The sequence below is a fragment of the Neofelis nebulosa genome, chromosome 13, assembly GCF_028018385.1.
Source record: "Neofelis nebulosa isolate mNeoNeb1 chromosome 13, mNeoNeb1.pri, whole genome shotgun sequence".
NCBI lineage: Eukaryota > Metazoa > Chordata > Mammalia > Carnivora > Felidae > Neofelis > Neofelis nebulosa.
The window spans coordinates 72,464,571-72,478,415 of NC_080794.1; the positions used below are offsets into that span (position 1 = coordinate 72,464,571).

At 51.1% G+C, this 13,845-nt stretch overlaps 1 long non-coding RNA gene across 2 annotated transcripts; it reads right to left on the minus strand.

Annotated features, from left to right (window-relative positions):
* Positions 1-1,858: 1,858 nt before the first annotated feature.
* Positions 1,859-9,548, minus strand: LOC131493357 (uncharacterized). Of its 2 annotated transcripts, none has more exons than XR_009252593.1 (3): positions 7,086-9,548; positions 3,689-3,971; positions 1,859-2,092 (listed from the first exon to the last, which is right to left on the minus strand). It is a non-coding gene; the product is annotated as an uncharacterized LOC131493357 (long non-coding RNA). The 2 variants fall into 2 exon arrangements; XR_009252592.1 differs by lacking the exon at positions 7,086-9,548 and adding an exon at positions 5,022-7,019.
* Positions 9,549-13,845: the final 4,297 nt, after the last annotated feature.

The window sequence follows — 13,845 nt, forward strand, 5'->3', positions numbered from 1 at the left end:
CCCAGCCCCCATGCCCAACTACAGTCCTGTATATAAGCTGAATATCTGGTGACATCATTTTCCTGATAAGAGTCCCTCATCATCTTGTTCACCATTGGGTCCCCAGAGTCTGGCGCTTAATGAATGTACCAATACTTGAATGAATGTATGAATCTTTTGAAACAGTCCAGTCTAAGAGACTATTGGGATTATGTGATTGAAATGGTTTTGAAGCACCCAGGACTCTGAACAGGGCAATCTGGGTGGGACCTCAGAGATGATGTGATGGACAAGTAATTATAACTCAGAAGGCACAACAAATTATACAGTATCCATTCTGAGAAAGAATGGGCCAAAGAGGATAAGAGAGAGGGACTGGTGTGCAGGGGGTAGAGGAAATGAACTCAAAGAACAGAAACGTGACACTGTGCCTCCTGGAAGGAAGGTGTGCCAAGCAGCCCCCAGGGAATGATGAAATTGATTCACTGGACTGTTTCATTGCCACTGCCATTGGTACAATGGACTCTAGACTTTGGTCTCCAGGATTTGGCTTAATGTCTGCCAGGGCCAGGGTGGCAGTCACCTCTGGGTGTCCTCAACAAACCTAGTTTCTGCTTCTGGGAACTGAGGAGCGGACCCTGACACGTGGGATATGTTCAAGTGCTGTGTCCCTTCCCCACCCGCGCCGCCTCCACGAGACCTTCCTAGGCAGCCAGCCTGACCCTCCCTGGCAGGCATTTCAAGTTTGTGAGTCCTCAGACAGGTCATTTCATTACTGTGGGGCCTCAGAATCCTCTTTGGAAGATTGGGGTTGAACTAGATGCCTCCTAGAGTTCGTGTCATCTCAATGTTTGGGGCCTGGTGTCCACGGAGCATAGCCATGGCCCCTCGCGCACTCTATCCCATGGTGTTTCATTCCTACTCCTAGTCAGAAACAGACTCTTAGGCTGAGAACTTGCCAAGAAATACAGACCCTCGCCCAACGAAGGCTCAAGGATGAGCCCTTCTCAGCATTTGCTCAGACACGGTCAAAGGCAGGGCCTGGGGTGGGCACTGAGCTGGGTGGGCATCAGGACAACCTGGGTTCGGGCCAGCCTCAGCCCTGCCACTGACTTTCAGGGCATTTCAGGTATTTCTCTACACTCTACTGTCTTCACCCATAAAATGGACATTAAACACTTGGACACTAGGTCAGCGATTCCCAACCTAGGGTCCCCAGAGACTTCCAAAGGGGAACAAGATATTTAAAATGGAGAAATCTGGTGGACAGCACCACCTATGCAAACTCAGCACCAATAATGGACCAAACCGGGATTCTGTGCCTTCTGATACGATACAATGGGAATATCACACAGGCAGTATTCTTGCCCCCAGACATGTTTCATCCAGTTCTAACCATGAGACAGTCGGATCCAAATTAAAGGCTAGTCTCTAGAACAAGTGACAATGATTCCTCAAAAATGTTACTGTCATGAGAGAAAGAAAAGGCAGAGGATAACTAGTCGACCTGATGTACGCCTCTTGTTAAGATTCTAGATTAAAAAAGGGCGCCTGGGTGGCTCCGACGGTTAAGCGTCCGACTTCGGCTCAGGTCATGATCTTGCGGTTTGCGGATTTGAGCCCCACGTCGGGCTCTGTGCTGGCAGCTGGAGCCTGGAGTCTGCTTTCGGACTGTGTGTCCCCCTCTCTCTCTGCCCCTCCCATGCTCATGCTCTGTCCCTGTCTCTCAATAATAAATAAACGTTAAAAAAAATTTTTTTTAAAAGATTCTAGATTAAAAAGAACACGGAGAGAGTTTAATATGGAATATATATTAGGCAATATTGCATCAATTTAAATTTATTTATTTAATTTTATTGAGTTTAATTAAATAAAATTAATTTATTTAAATTTATTGAGTGTGATAATAGTGATAATAGAGGAGAACATCCTTGCTTTTGTGAGATAATAGCTCATCTGGTCAGAGGAAATCGTCAGCAAACTTGCAACTAACTTCCTGTAAGAGAGAGGGAAAGAAAGCAAATGTGGCAAAATGTCAATGGTTGACGAATCTAGGTGAAACGTTCATAGGTGCTCATTGTATTCTTCTAATTTTTCAGTAGGTTGAAATTTTCTGGAAAAAAAAAAAAAAAGTGAGAGGGGAAAAAAGCTTAACAGAAATTGCACCCAGGATATGGTTGCTTTGAGTTGATCACTAAGAAGCAGAGCAAACATTTGAGCTTTCACCGCATGCCACACACTGTCAAGAGCTTTATGTGAATTATTTCACTTACTCCTCATATCATTCTTATGAGGAGGGACTACTAATAGAAAAGAAGATCCTAGGGCACAGAGGGGTGAAGTAATTTGCTCAAGGTCACACAGCTAGGAAGCAGCTGATTCAAGAAATAGTGGCTTTAGGCCTGTTCCCTTTTATTTATTTTTTAATGTTTATTTATTTATTTCTGAGAGAGGGAGAGAGAGAGAAACACACAAGCGGAGGAGGGGAAGAAAGAGAGAGGGAGACACGGAATTCAAAGCAGGCTCCAGGCTCCGAACTGTCGGCACAGAGCCCAATGCAGGGCGCAGGGCTCCGCCTCACAGACCGTGAGATCATGACCCAAGCCGAAGTCGGGCGCTTAACCGACGGAGCCACCCAGGCACCGCAGGCCTGTTCCCTTTACTACCTTCTCCTAAATTAAGTCTCTCAAAACATGGATTCTCCAGGATGAAAATAATAAAGTTCTGGGAGAAGAAAAAAGGATCAGTGATCGTCAGAGGTTAGTGGGGAGGCGGGAACGAATGGGCAGAGCACAAAGGAGTTTTAGGGCAGTGAAAATACTCTGTATGATACTATATTAGTGGATACATGTCCTTATGCATTTGTCAAAACTCATAGAACGTGCACACTGAGAGTGAGCTCCGATGTGAGCTAGGGACTTCGGGTGACTGTGATGTGTCTGTGGGGGTGCATCAGTTGTAACAAGTGGACCTCTCTAGGGGGGGAAGCTGACAGTGGAAGAGGCTGTGCAGTGTGGGGCCAGGGACGGTACAGGAACGCTGTGCTTTGTGCTCAGCTTGGCTATGAATCTAAAATTGCTCTAAAAAATACTCTGTTTTAAAAACACAGCTACTGGGGCGCCTCGGTGGCTCAGTCGGTTGAGCGTCCGATTTCAGCTCAGGTCATGATTTGCACTCCGTGAGTTCAAGCCCCGCATCGGGTTCTGTGCTGACAGCTCAGAGCCTGGAGCCTGTTTCAGATTCTGTGTCTCCCTCTCTCTCTGGCCCTCCCCCTGTTCATGCTCTGTCTCTCTCTATCTCAAAAATAAATAAATGTTTAAAAAAACCCAAAAACACAGCTACTAGGGCGCCTGGATGGCTGTCAGTTGAAGCATCTGACTTCGGCTCAGGTCATGATCTCACGGTTCGTGAGTTCGAGCCCCGCGTCGGGCTCTGTGCTGACAGCTCAGAGCCTGGAGCCTGCTTTGGATTCTGGGTCTCCCTCTCCCTCTGCCCCTCCTTGCTTATGCTTTGTCTCTCACTCGCTCTCAAAAATAAACATTAAAAATTTTTTTCCACAAAAATAAAATAAATAAGTAAATCTACACTCTCCTAGATTCCAGACACAGTTCAGGTCCGCCCACGCAACTCACATGAGATTTGAAAGTGGAAGGATGGTGGGGGCTAAACGTCTAATTACCTCTCCTTTGGTTGGCAAGTCTGCTTTTACCTCAATGGTGTCAGCAAAACTCAAGGGTCCAGGTGCTGGCTTGGTGGGTGTTGAGAGGAAGGACGTGGGCACCCAGTGTGCCTGGATCATGTCAGGCACACCGTGCTTCTGGAGCCGCTGGAAGAGCGGTTTCACGACTGGGGTGTCTTCTGAATGCATTGTTGGCAGTGCCTTCTGATTGCAGAAGACACAGCCGCCGCTCTCTTGGTGGCCCAGTTCCTCAGTGTGACTTACGGGGACGCTCCTAAAAGCTCAACCTAGAGCCTCGACTTCCGCAGTGATTCTGTAAGTCAGGTAATATCCAGTCAGAAAGCCCCTCCTCTTTATTTATTTCTTTTTTTAATGTTTATTTATTTTTGAGAGACAGAGACAGAGACAGAGTGGAGCAGGAGAGGGGCAGACAGAGGCGGACACAGAATCCGAAGCGGGCTCCAGGCTCTGAGCTGTCAGCACAGAGCTCAATGTGGGGCTCAGACCCACGAACCGTGGGGTCATGACCTGGGCCAAAGTCGGACGCTTAACTGATTAAGCCGTGCGGGCGCCCCTCACCCCCTCTTCTTTAAGATGCCTAGAATGGTTCTCTTCTCCTCAGGTCAATCCTGACTGATAGAACTAACACCATGCTAGATGCATCAAGTTCTGAATAAACATGTCAGTCAAATGAAAAGCATATCCTTGGCACCCATTCTTTTCCAGGGGCTTTAGCAAGCACTCAGGGTCACACAGAGGGCCCTTGGCCTCCAGGAATTTGCTGCCCAGCAGAGATGCCCAGCAGAGAGAAAAAAAAGGAATGCAGGAATTCAGAAAAGGGGAAAAGGAACAATAGCTCGAGGACGTCCGCAGTTTTGCCATCAGTATCCGTTCACCTGTCTCCCGGTAAGCATGCCTCTGTTTCCCTCTAGAGGAGCGTGGAGCCCATCCATCTGCATATCCAAAGATTCAAATGATTTAGGGCTAAGCTAAACCATGGACTCTGGCCCTCTGGACATAAGACTGGTTCAGGAATGGGCACCTGACCCATGTCAAGCCGATCAGGGACAACGTGTCTCGATCTCAGGACTAAATTTGGGCTGTGGAGAAATTAAGACTCGTTCTTTCACCATGCCTGAAACTTGTAAGAATGTTAGAGCTGGAACTACCATGTGGTGCCTGACGTTTCAGCCTTCATAAAAGAAGGCAGAGCCAAGATTTAGACAAAAGGAAAATACTGACATTAGTTGAGCTATTAGTTAACCTTCCCGTAAATAAGATCACCTGGCCTTTTGGGTTACGAACCAAAACTTCCATTTTTTTTTTTTTTTTCCATAAGCCTGTTGGGGGTGGAATTTCTTACCACACGCAACCACAAGTGTCCTCACTGATTCGGAAGGTGTTCTGGAGGCAACAGAAGGAATGAGACCCTGAATGACTGATGGAATCCAGAAAAGAGAAGAGGTGGGAGGACATTCCAGGCAGAGGAACCGTCCATGGAAGCCCGTGGAATGGGGTTCCCATTAGTTCTTGAAGACCCAGCATCAACTCCTGGCTCTACCGGCTGGTAGCCTTCTAACCCTTACTCTCTCTCCAAGCCACAGTGGCCTCTTGAATCAAATGAGCTTAAAGGCATCAACTTCCCAGGGCTGTGGAGATAAAGGTCACGGTGCCTGGTGCAAAGTAGACTCTCAGCACATGACTGCTGAACAAACTGATCATTTTGGCCAGAGAGGAGATTGGAACAGAAAAGTCATATGTGATAAGGTGTGCGAGGGCAAGAAGGTTTGTCTATTGACCCCTGCTAGGAGCTTTGATACTTATCTCCAGTCCTCATGACAACCCCAAAGGGCACTGCCATACTATTTCCAGATAAGGAAACTCCGTCTCCGAGAAGTAAGTTAGTTTGTCCAAAATCACATAGCTGACAAGCCCAGGAGCTATAATCCAGTCTGACTCCACACCCATGCCTTTCCCCCCATAGTAACTGCTGCCTGTGGACAGGGTCTGAGACCCCCAGGGGCCTCCAGTACCAGCCAAACAGAGTGGCCTTTCCTCGGCAAGTACGAGCAAGCTGCCCAGCCTGGGCAAATACGGGAAGGAGTGTTTCCATCCAATAGTAGTTGATTCACAGGTGGACCGAAAGGCCAAGCGTGGCAGAGAGAAGACATTCCAACCAGCCAGCTCTCCAGGGGTGGTGTGGACACTAGCTTGGGAAGAGTATAGAGGGAACCCAGAACTTGGGGAAGGGATGATCTGAGCTACCCAGAGGCCTGGGTCCCTGCGACCAGCTGCATTCTGGGAAACATGCCATCCCCAGAGGGCCCTGCTGGCTGGCTTTAGGGAGAGGCCAGGAGGAAGTGCAGATTGGGGCCCAAGAGCACCCCCGCCCAGTGCCAGTGCCGAAGAGGAAGATTTGCATCTGTCTGGGAGGAGGTTGTTTGTATTCTCTTTTCCCCCTCTCTCTAGCCCTCCCCTTCGCCCCGGCCAACAACTGGTAAAACCTGCAGGGCTGATGCCCAGCCTGGGTCCCTTCCTCTGACTCAGTGGCAGGGAAGGGGAGTGTCCCAGAGAGCCACCCACATCCCTAGCTGGCAGCCTGGCCCCCAGGGTCTCTGTGTCCACCAACTTCCCCTGGGCACACTTGTTCTTCTTGGCTTCCCCTCAAGATACAAGGGCCTCCAGGCACAAACGCACCCAAACAATTGGCTCCCTCAGGCCTCCGGCAATCAGGATGGAGGGTGTTAGCAGGCCCTGACCGTCCGCAGCACTTTAGCTTTTGCCCATTTCATCTGCCCCGGCTCGCCGGATTCCTACATCTACTCTTGAGGTTGGTAACACACCCATTTTACAGAGGAGTAAACTGAGGCCAAGAAAGGGAGAAGGATTTGCCTGAGGTCACAGAGCTAACAAATGACCAGAATCCAAATCTTTTGACTCCCAGCCTAAAGGGTCATATCCAGCAAAGGTACACATATCGAGGATGCTGCCCTGCTCACCAATATGAAAGCTTGTATACTTGCCACCCCACCTCCACCGTCTCTGGAAGTTCCTTGGGTGTCATGTAGGTGCCCACGGCCAGTCTGCCGATGTTTCTTCTGTTGACCCCCTGGCTGATGTCTGCTGGGTACTGGGCAACTGAGGCAGGGACCTCATCTCACTGTCTGGGGTACCCCACGAGATCCCTGCTTCTCTACGAAGGCTGTGATGCCTGGAGCTGGCCGAGGCGACAGGCCCTCAGTCCTCACCAGCAGAAAACGGTTCTTTGCTCTGAGCCGAAATAGGCAGAAGGCCCCTCTCTCTGACTCATGTCCCAGTTTGCAGCCTGGACCCCAAAGAACCCTCTTAGCTGTTCCCTGCAGCCCTCTCTCTATGGAGAGTAAGGGGTCAGTGTTTCTTGTCAGCTTGTCCCCATTCACTCACTGACAGTAACAGCCCCTACTCAGGTTATGATTCCAGGATAACCACCTCCTTCGCCATCATGACCACGCTCCCTGTGAAGATCCCGGTCCCACACACCCACATCTGGATCCCGAGGAGACTGTGTCCCACCCCCTCTTAGTATACTCCATCCCCCTGGTTGTCACCGGTTAAGGGATGGGTACACGACCAAAGTCAGACCAATCAGAGCCAGTGAAACTCAGTTCCAGCATTTTGAGCTCTCAGCAAAGCAGACTGGTTCTTTGCCCTGGGGGGAGAGGGCGTGAGGCTCAAAGCTTCTGCAGGCATCTTGCCCCCAAGGTGTGGAACCTGTCCTGGCTTGAGCTGTTACCTGGAGAGGAGCTGAGGCCAAAGACAACAGGGAACACCGGGTCTTGATGACATCATTTAGAGTTCCTGATGAAGCCTTATCTGAAGCCAGCCCCACCACTTGGACTTCATTTCCAAGGCCAGCATTAAGCAAAAAATAGGATTTGCTTTTACTTCCAACCAAAATTCTAGTGATACAGAAGGTCAGGCCTGTGCCCCTTTCTTCTCTCCCTGCCCCACCTCTACTACTCACCAAACTTCCTCCTCAGAGGCCTACCTACCTACCCCTATGCAAATAACGCACACAAATTGATACCCAGGATCACCACTACTGGTCCATAAGTTCCTCTGTGCTATTTAGGACTGTTTGTGCCATATAGAAAAAGCTGTCCCATTAAACAGTCCCCTGTTGGCTTGGTGAGGTGGGGACGAGTAGAGAGGAGAGTAGAGAGTAGAGAGAACAAGATGTGATGGCAAACACTGGCTCTGCCCAAGTGGATCTGGAACCCCAAGTCTGCCTGCCTTCTGGGGGATGGTACCCACAACAGGACTCTGCCCAGGGCTCGGGAAAGGCATCCTGCCTGACCTGGCCAGTGGGGCCTCCTACCACCACTTCCATTGGGAAGGATGGCTCAGAAGAAAGCAGAGACCACTGATAGAGTTGTGTTTTTGAACGGGCCCTTCCCAGGATGATTTATCCCGGAGCTAAGAGGCCTTAAGCACCCTCGTTTTTCACTGCGTCCTCCGGCTTGGCTCCCTTCCAGCCACACCCCCAAGTAAATCCTTTCCTTCTGAGAGCAGAAGCCTGAGGATGAGTCAGAGCCTCATTCTCGTCATTCCTTCCTCAGTGGTCAGGCCTCACCCCTTCTCCCTGCCAGCCCCTCCTCTGGGCAGCCATCTGCCCCGTGTACAGGGCTCGCTGTGTCCACAGAGCCGCTCAGAGGGCCCTCTGAGTGTGAGGCCAGGAGGGCAGGGCTGACCTCTCAGCTCCTGGAGTCTCTTAGGAGATCTGGGGCCTCCAGGGATGGGCTATGGCGAGTAGAGTCTGTCCCAGCCCCTCCAGGACCTTCCCTGGGGTCTCTGCCAACAGGCCCTGTCTTCCTCACCAGTGTCAAGTTCATTTCTGTGTCTGTCCCAAAGAAGAGGAACGAAAACCCCTTTAGAGAGTTCCTCCTGTGCCCAGGCCCTGCTGTGAACTCTGAGTTCTCATACCCACCCTCAGCACTGAGAGCGCTAGCCACACTTCTGAATGAGGAAACAAGGTTCTCGGGTGGCAGAGCTCACACCTGTGTCGTCAGCACATCATCTCTGCTTGTTCAGGCTACACTGCACGCTCCCCAGGGGCTGCAGTTCCAGGCCCCTTCCATTCCCTCTCTGCCCTCACCTCCAGCAAGCTTCCTCCGGGCCTGAGGCTGGTAGGCCCCAAGCCCAGAGTGGATTCTTTCATACCCTTTGGTGTGAATCAAGCATGAGCAACCCCCAGGGGCCTTCCTGCCTTATGTGGAAGAAGGGTGAGAAACCAGATAAGAAATTGTCTGTGTACCAGCAGTCTCTTCTCATGGCCACACCACAGACGCCATCATTGTCCTCACAGGGGGTATCTATGCCCCAGAGGTCCTGGAGCTGGATGTCAGACGAAGAGAATAAAACCGAGAGGCTGCCTTGCCTGCCTACAGGAGGGTGACGTTTGTGGGAAGAAGCAACTTCTCCCAGCAGTTAAAGGAATGCTCTACTTTAAAACAAATAATTAAGGGGGACTTGGAAGCCATGGGGAGCCCCTGCAGGGGCCCTGGGAAAGTTATCTGGGGGGGGGGGGTGGTCTGTGAGGAAAGGTCCATTCAACCTGGGGTGAGTCTCTGAGCAAGGGTTTACCTCAGGCTCAGTTCAAGCCCTCCCTCCACAGTATTAAGTCACTGAAAGAACAGTTTAATAAGCACCAGGTAATCCTGATAGCTCAAAAGAGATATAGAAAAACAGTCTGGGATGGGGCCCCTGGGTGGCTCAGTCATCTGAGCGTCCGACTTCAGCTCATGTCATGATCTCATGGCTCCTGAGTTCGAGCTCCCGCATCAGGTTCCATGGTGTCAGTGCAGAGCCCGCTTGGGATCCTCTGTCCCCATCTCTCTCTGCCTCTCCCCTGCTCATGGTCTCTCTCTCTCCCAAAAAGAAATAATTAAAAAAAAAAAGAAAGAAAGAAAGAAAGAAAGAAAATCAGTCTGGGACCTTGTGGAATCTTCTAGAATTAGATCCAAGCCTGCTGCACATTAGAATCACCTGAGGAGCTTTTAAAGGTGATTTTTTTTAAAGGAGCTTCCGGGTTTACTCTAGACCAGTTGAGTTATAATCTCAGGATGGGGGCTGGGCAGCTATGTTTTTTAATCTCCTCAGGTTGACTCTACTGAGCTGTGTTTCTCAAATTTCTCTGATGAGAAAAATCACCCAGGAGGCACATAAAGAAAAAAAAAAAAAAAGATGGCCAGGCACCCAACGAACCAGTGAGGCCCAGGAATATGCATTTCTCACAGAGGCACCTGGGTTCCAGGGCAAACCCTTCGGCCCAGCCTCCCTCAGCTCATTGCCCCTTCTATCCTCTGTGCTTCACAGAACGCTTCCCTGACAAGTGGGCTTCCCTGGGACTAAACATAGCACCCGTCTTCTTCCTAGTACTCACCACTCTTTGTGTGTCCGTGCCTTTCTATGTGTGTTTCATGTCAGTCTCCCTCCAGACCGTAAACTCCACGAGGGCAAGAACCACGTCTGTTTGGGGCTAACAGTGGGGGATCTGAAGCCTGGCCTGCCTGGCCTCCAACCCCAGCTCCACGACTCACCTGTTCTCCCCTCTTGGTCAAGTTCCTTCTCTTTCTTGTGCTCTCATCTGTAAAGTGGAGATTCTGATGACAATGCCTGCCACGCAAGGTTGATGTGAAAAATAAAGGAGATTATAAACGTAAAATGAGTTTTTTTTTTAATTTAAAATGTTTAAATGTTTATTTTTGAGACAGAGAGAGAAAATCGAGCAGGGGAGGGGCAGGGAGAGAGAGGGAGAGAGAAAGAGAATCCCAAGCAGGCCCCACACTGTTATCGGCACAGAGCCCCAGTCGGGACTCGAGCCCCAGAACCTTGAGATCCTGACCTGAGCCGAAATCTAGAGTCGGACATTTAACCAACTGGCCACCTAGGCGCCCCACAAATGTAAAATATTTAATATAGTTGCTGGCGCATAGGCAGTGGTCAATAAATGTTAATTACGTTGATTATCGTTGGCTACAGAAGAAACACCCCAAAACAGTGGCTGGAAACTATCGCCATTGAACGGCTCACAATTCTCTGGATTGGCGACTTGGACAAGGCCTGGCTGGGATGGCTCGGCTCCGCTACCAGTGGTTTGGGCTGGACCCATGCTAGCATTTGCAGTCAGTGTGCAGCAATTTCATGGCTTTTGATCAGTGAGTTTGGGGGAGGGGAGCAGGGACAACATCAGCTTGCCCAGGAGGAGTGAGGAAATGTATACTACGTTTCTGTCCCTGTCCACCAGCCTTCCTGTTGCCTGCAGGGGAAACCAAGGCCTCCAGGCCTCACGTCTTCTCTGCCCAGGAGCTTTCCTAGGGCCTGCTGAGTCACCCACCTGCTGCAGAGAAGGCACCTATTTTTAGCCTGAGATAAATGAGCTCACAGTCACCCAGACCACATTCCCTTGTGTCTCTTTGTCACAGCTGTTGCGACTGGATGACTGGATGGGGACTGCATCACAGGGGACCCCCCCCCCCCCATCAAGGTACCTCCATCTCCTTCCTTTCCTTCCTCCGAGATACTGCACTGCACGGCAGTCTCTCCCGTAACCGAGTGTGGCACCAAGGGGGACGTAGCCAGAGCGGCCTGCTCCTGGGTGGGGGGAGTATCTCATCACTGGCACCGTTAAGAATTCCTGTGCATCACTGTCAGTGGGTTTTATTATCGTTTTTAACTCTTCTGTGCACAATACACCCCCTTCTTGTGCCCACGCGGCCACTCCCACGACCCCACCCTCGGAGCTGCCACTGCATGGAAGCTAGGACTGTGGGGCCTGGAGGCCAGTGGACTGATGAAGCTCCACCCCACTAGCTGTCCGACCCGAGCAGGACCCACAACCACTCCGACCCCTGACCTCTCCCAGGTCACCCAGGCCGGCAATCAGTCACAGGATGTCAGAACAGAAAGGGCACCGAGATGTCATCAAGTGCAGCCTCCCTCTTTACCGGCAGGAAAACGGAAGTGAAAGAGCGGCGGCTTGCCTGCGTGCCAGGTGCCAGAGACCCCTCTCCGACCTCATTCAACCACAGCCACCTCATGGATAAAAAGCCAGTAAAAAGTCAGTGCTTATGAGAAGGCCACTGCTGGTCAGAAATATTAGCTCCTGAGTCCAGAAGCCCAGCACCTGGAACGCGGTGCAAAGTAGAGTATTTCTCTGTGGGTCACCTGAGACACCTGAGTGCTTATCAAAAGTGCAGGTCCCTGGGCTCCACTCCGGATTGGGGTTTGAGTCCTAGCACTCCTGCTCATTCGCCGCAGCACTTGGAGGATGTAAACCATCTCTGCCTCAGTTTCCTCACCTGTAAAATGAGGCTAGCCCTCCTCATGTAGATGTGAGAGACAATGCACTCACGTGGGGGGGGTGCGGGCAGCACAGTGCCCGGCATATTGGACCTGTGCCCTGGAGTTATTAGCATTTATTTCTCTGATCCCAGGCCTGGGGGCCTGAGCCATGGCTCCAGGCAGCGCCCGGGAAGTTCTGTTCCCCCCACCAAGGCACTGAAAGCAGGCCCTACCTCTTCCAGATCAGCCTAGCTGGGAGCTAGAAACTCCCAGAACTGACTGCAAACCTCTGCCGATCTGTGGCACTGCTCTGACTAGGGTCTCAAGACCGGTCCACAATCGATTGGCTGAGGAGCCCCCCAACCTGTCCCCCAACACAGGGGCTAGACGCCGATGGCATTCCGCAGGAAAGCACTCCTTTGATCTCCTCTCCTCCTGTCCCCCTCTGGTGACAGAGCCTGAGGTCTGTCAGACCTTTTTAGGAACAAAACTCTTTTCCCAGACAAAACCTGACAGCACACAGGTCCCCAGGCAATTGACAAAATCTGCTGTCCATGAGTTGAAGTTGATGTTCTAAGTTCGAATTGCCGACATATTACTGTGCTAATGAAACCGGTGTGAACGCAAGTGGGCTCTGATGTGTGACAATCACGTATCACTTCTAAATCTATGTGTTGATGCCTATTACAAAGATTCGAGTCGTTTAAAATACACTTTGGAAATTATATTTGAATTGAGCATTGGCAAAAGCCATGAAGGTCCCTGAAGAAATGCCAGGGTTTTGGTTAGCACACTTTGCAGCCCTGGAAGATTCCAAAGGCCTTTTATTGGTCAGGAGACTGAGGCCCAGGTGGGAAAAGGGACGTGCTCTGTAGGTGGCCACAGCAATGAGAACCCAGGTCCACCGAGTGCCAGGCCACTGCTCCGTGGCCACACCACATTCCCAGCCTAAGCAGCGGGGTGGGCTGCCCACAGCTTAGGAAGCTGGCATGGGTGGCTTTAGCTATTGGCCAAATTGTCTTAAGTGACAAAGGCTCTCTATGACTCAGTATCCGTGGCTGATAGGGGCTCATGGGGACAAAGCCTGGGGTGAGGAAGGTGGTAGGTGTGTGGGGGCCCCACCGGGGAGGAGGAGGGATGATACAAAAAGGGTCTACATTGCCTCCCCTTTGTGGCTAAACCTTTGGTCCAGCCAAATTCTCACTCGGCAAACAATACCTGAGGTTTGCAGGGCTTTGAGATGCTGGATCCTTAAAGGCTCCAAAGAAATGTGAATTATTTCCATCATCGATGACAATTTCCTCCCTGACCTGCACGCAGCCCTCTGTGCTGGAGGAGACAAAGGATTTCCAGGCCCAGGGAGTCCTGCCTGACCTGGGGACCAGCCAGGGACTCAGCTGCCTTTTCTGCCACCCTGCCCACCATGCAGAATATGGCTTCTTCCTGCGGGAGAGCCGCTGCCAGAGTGCCCAGTCACCATGCTCCCCACCCTGAGAAGAGTGCTCTGGGAGGGTACGGCAAAGCACCTCGTGCAAACAGGCCTGCGGTGACCTGCCCTGGGTGGGTGGGTGAGGAGGCTGTATCCAGGAAGGAGGGGTGCATGGCCGACGGGGGTGGGGGGGAATCTCTCCCCAACACTCAGCCTCTGCTCCCTATGGAGAACATCTCCTGGAGCCTCAGCGCACAGGATCCTTGTTGGAAGGGAAGGACGGAAGGAGGCACAAAGTACTTGAGAGTCCTCCCACTTACTTAATAGCTGTGGGCTCTGGATGGTACTTCCATTTTGTTTTGTCTGTTGTCCTTTGCTTTTTCAAAGGCACATGCAAACAATTTTTTAAAAGCAAACAGAAACAACACTCACAACT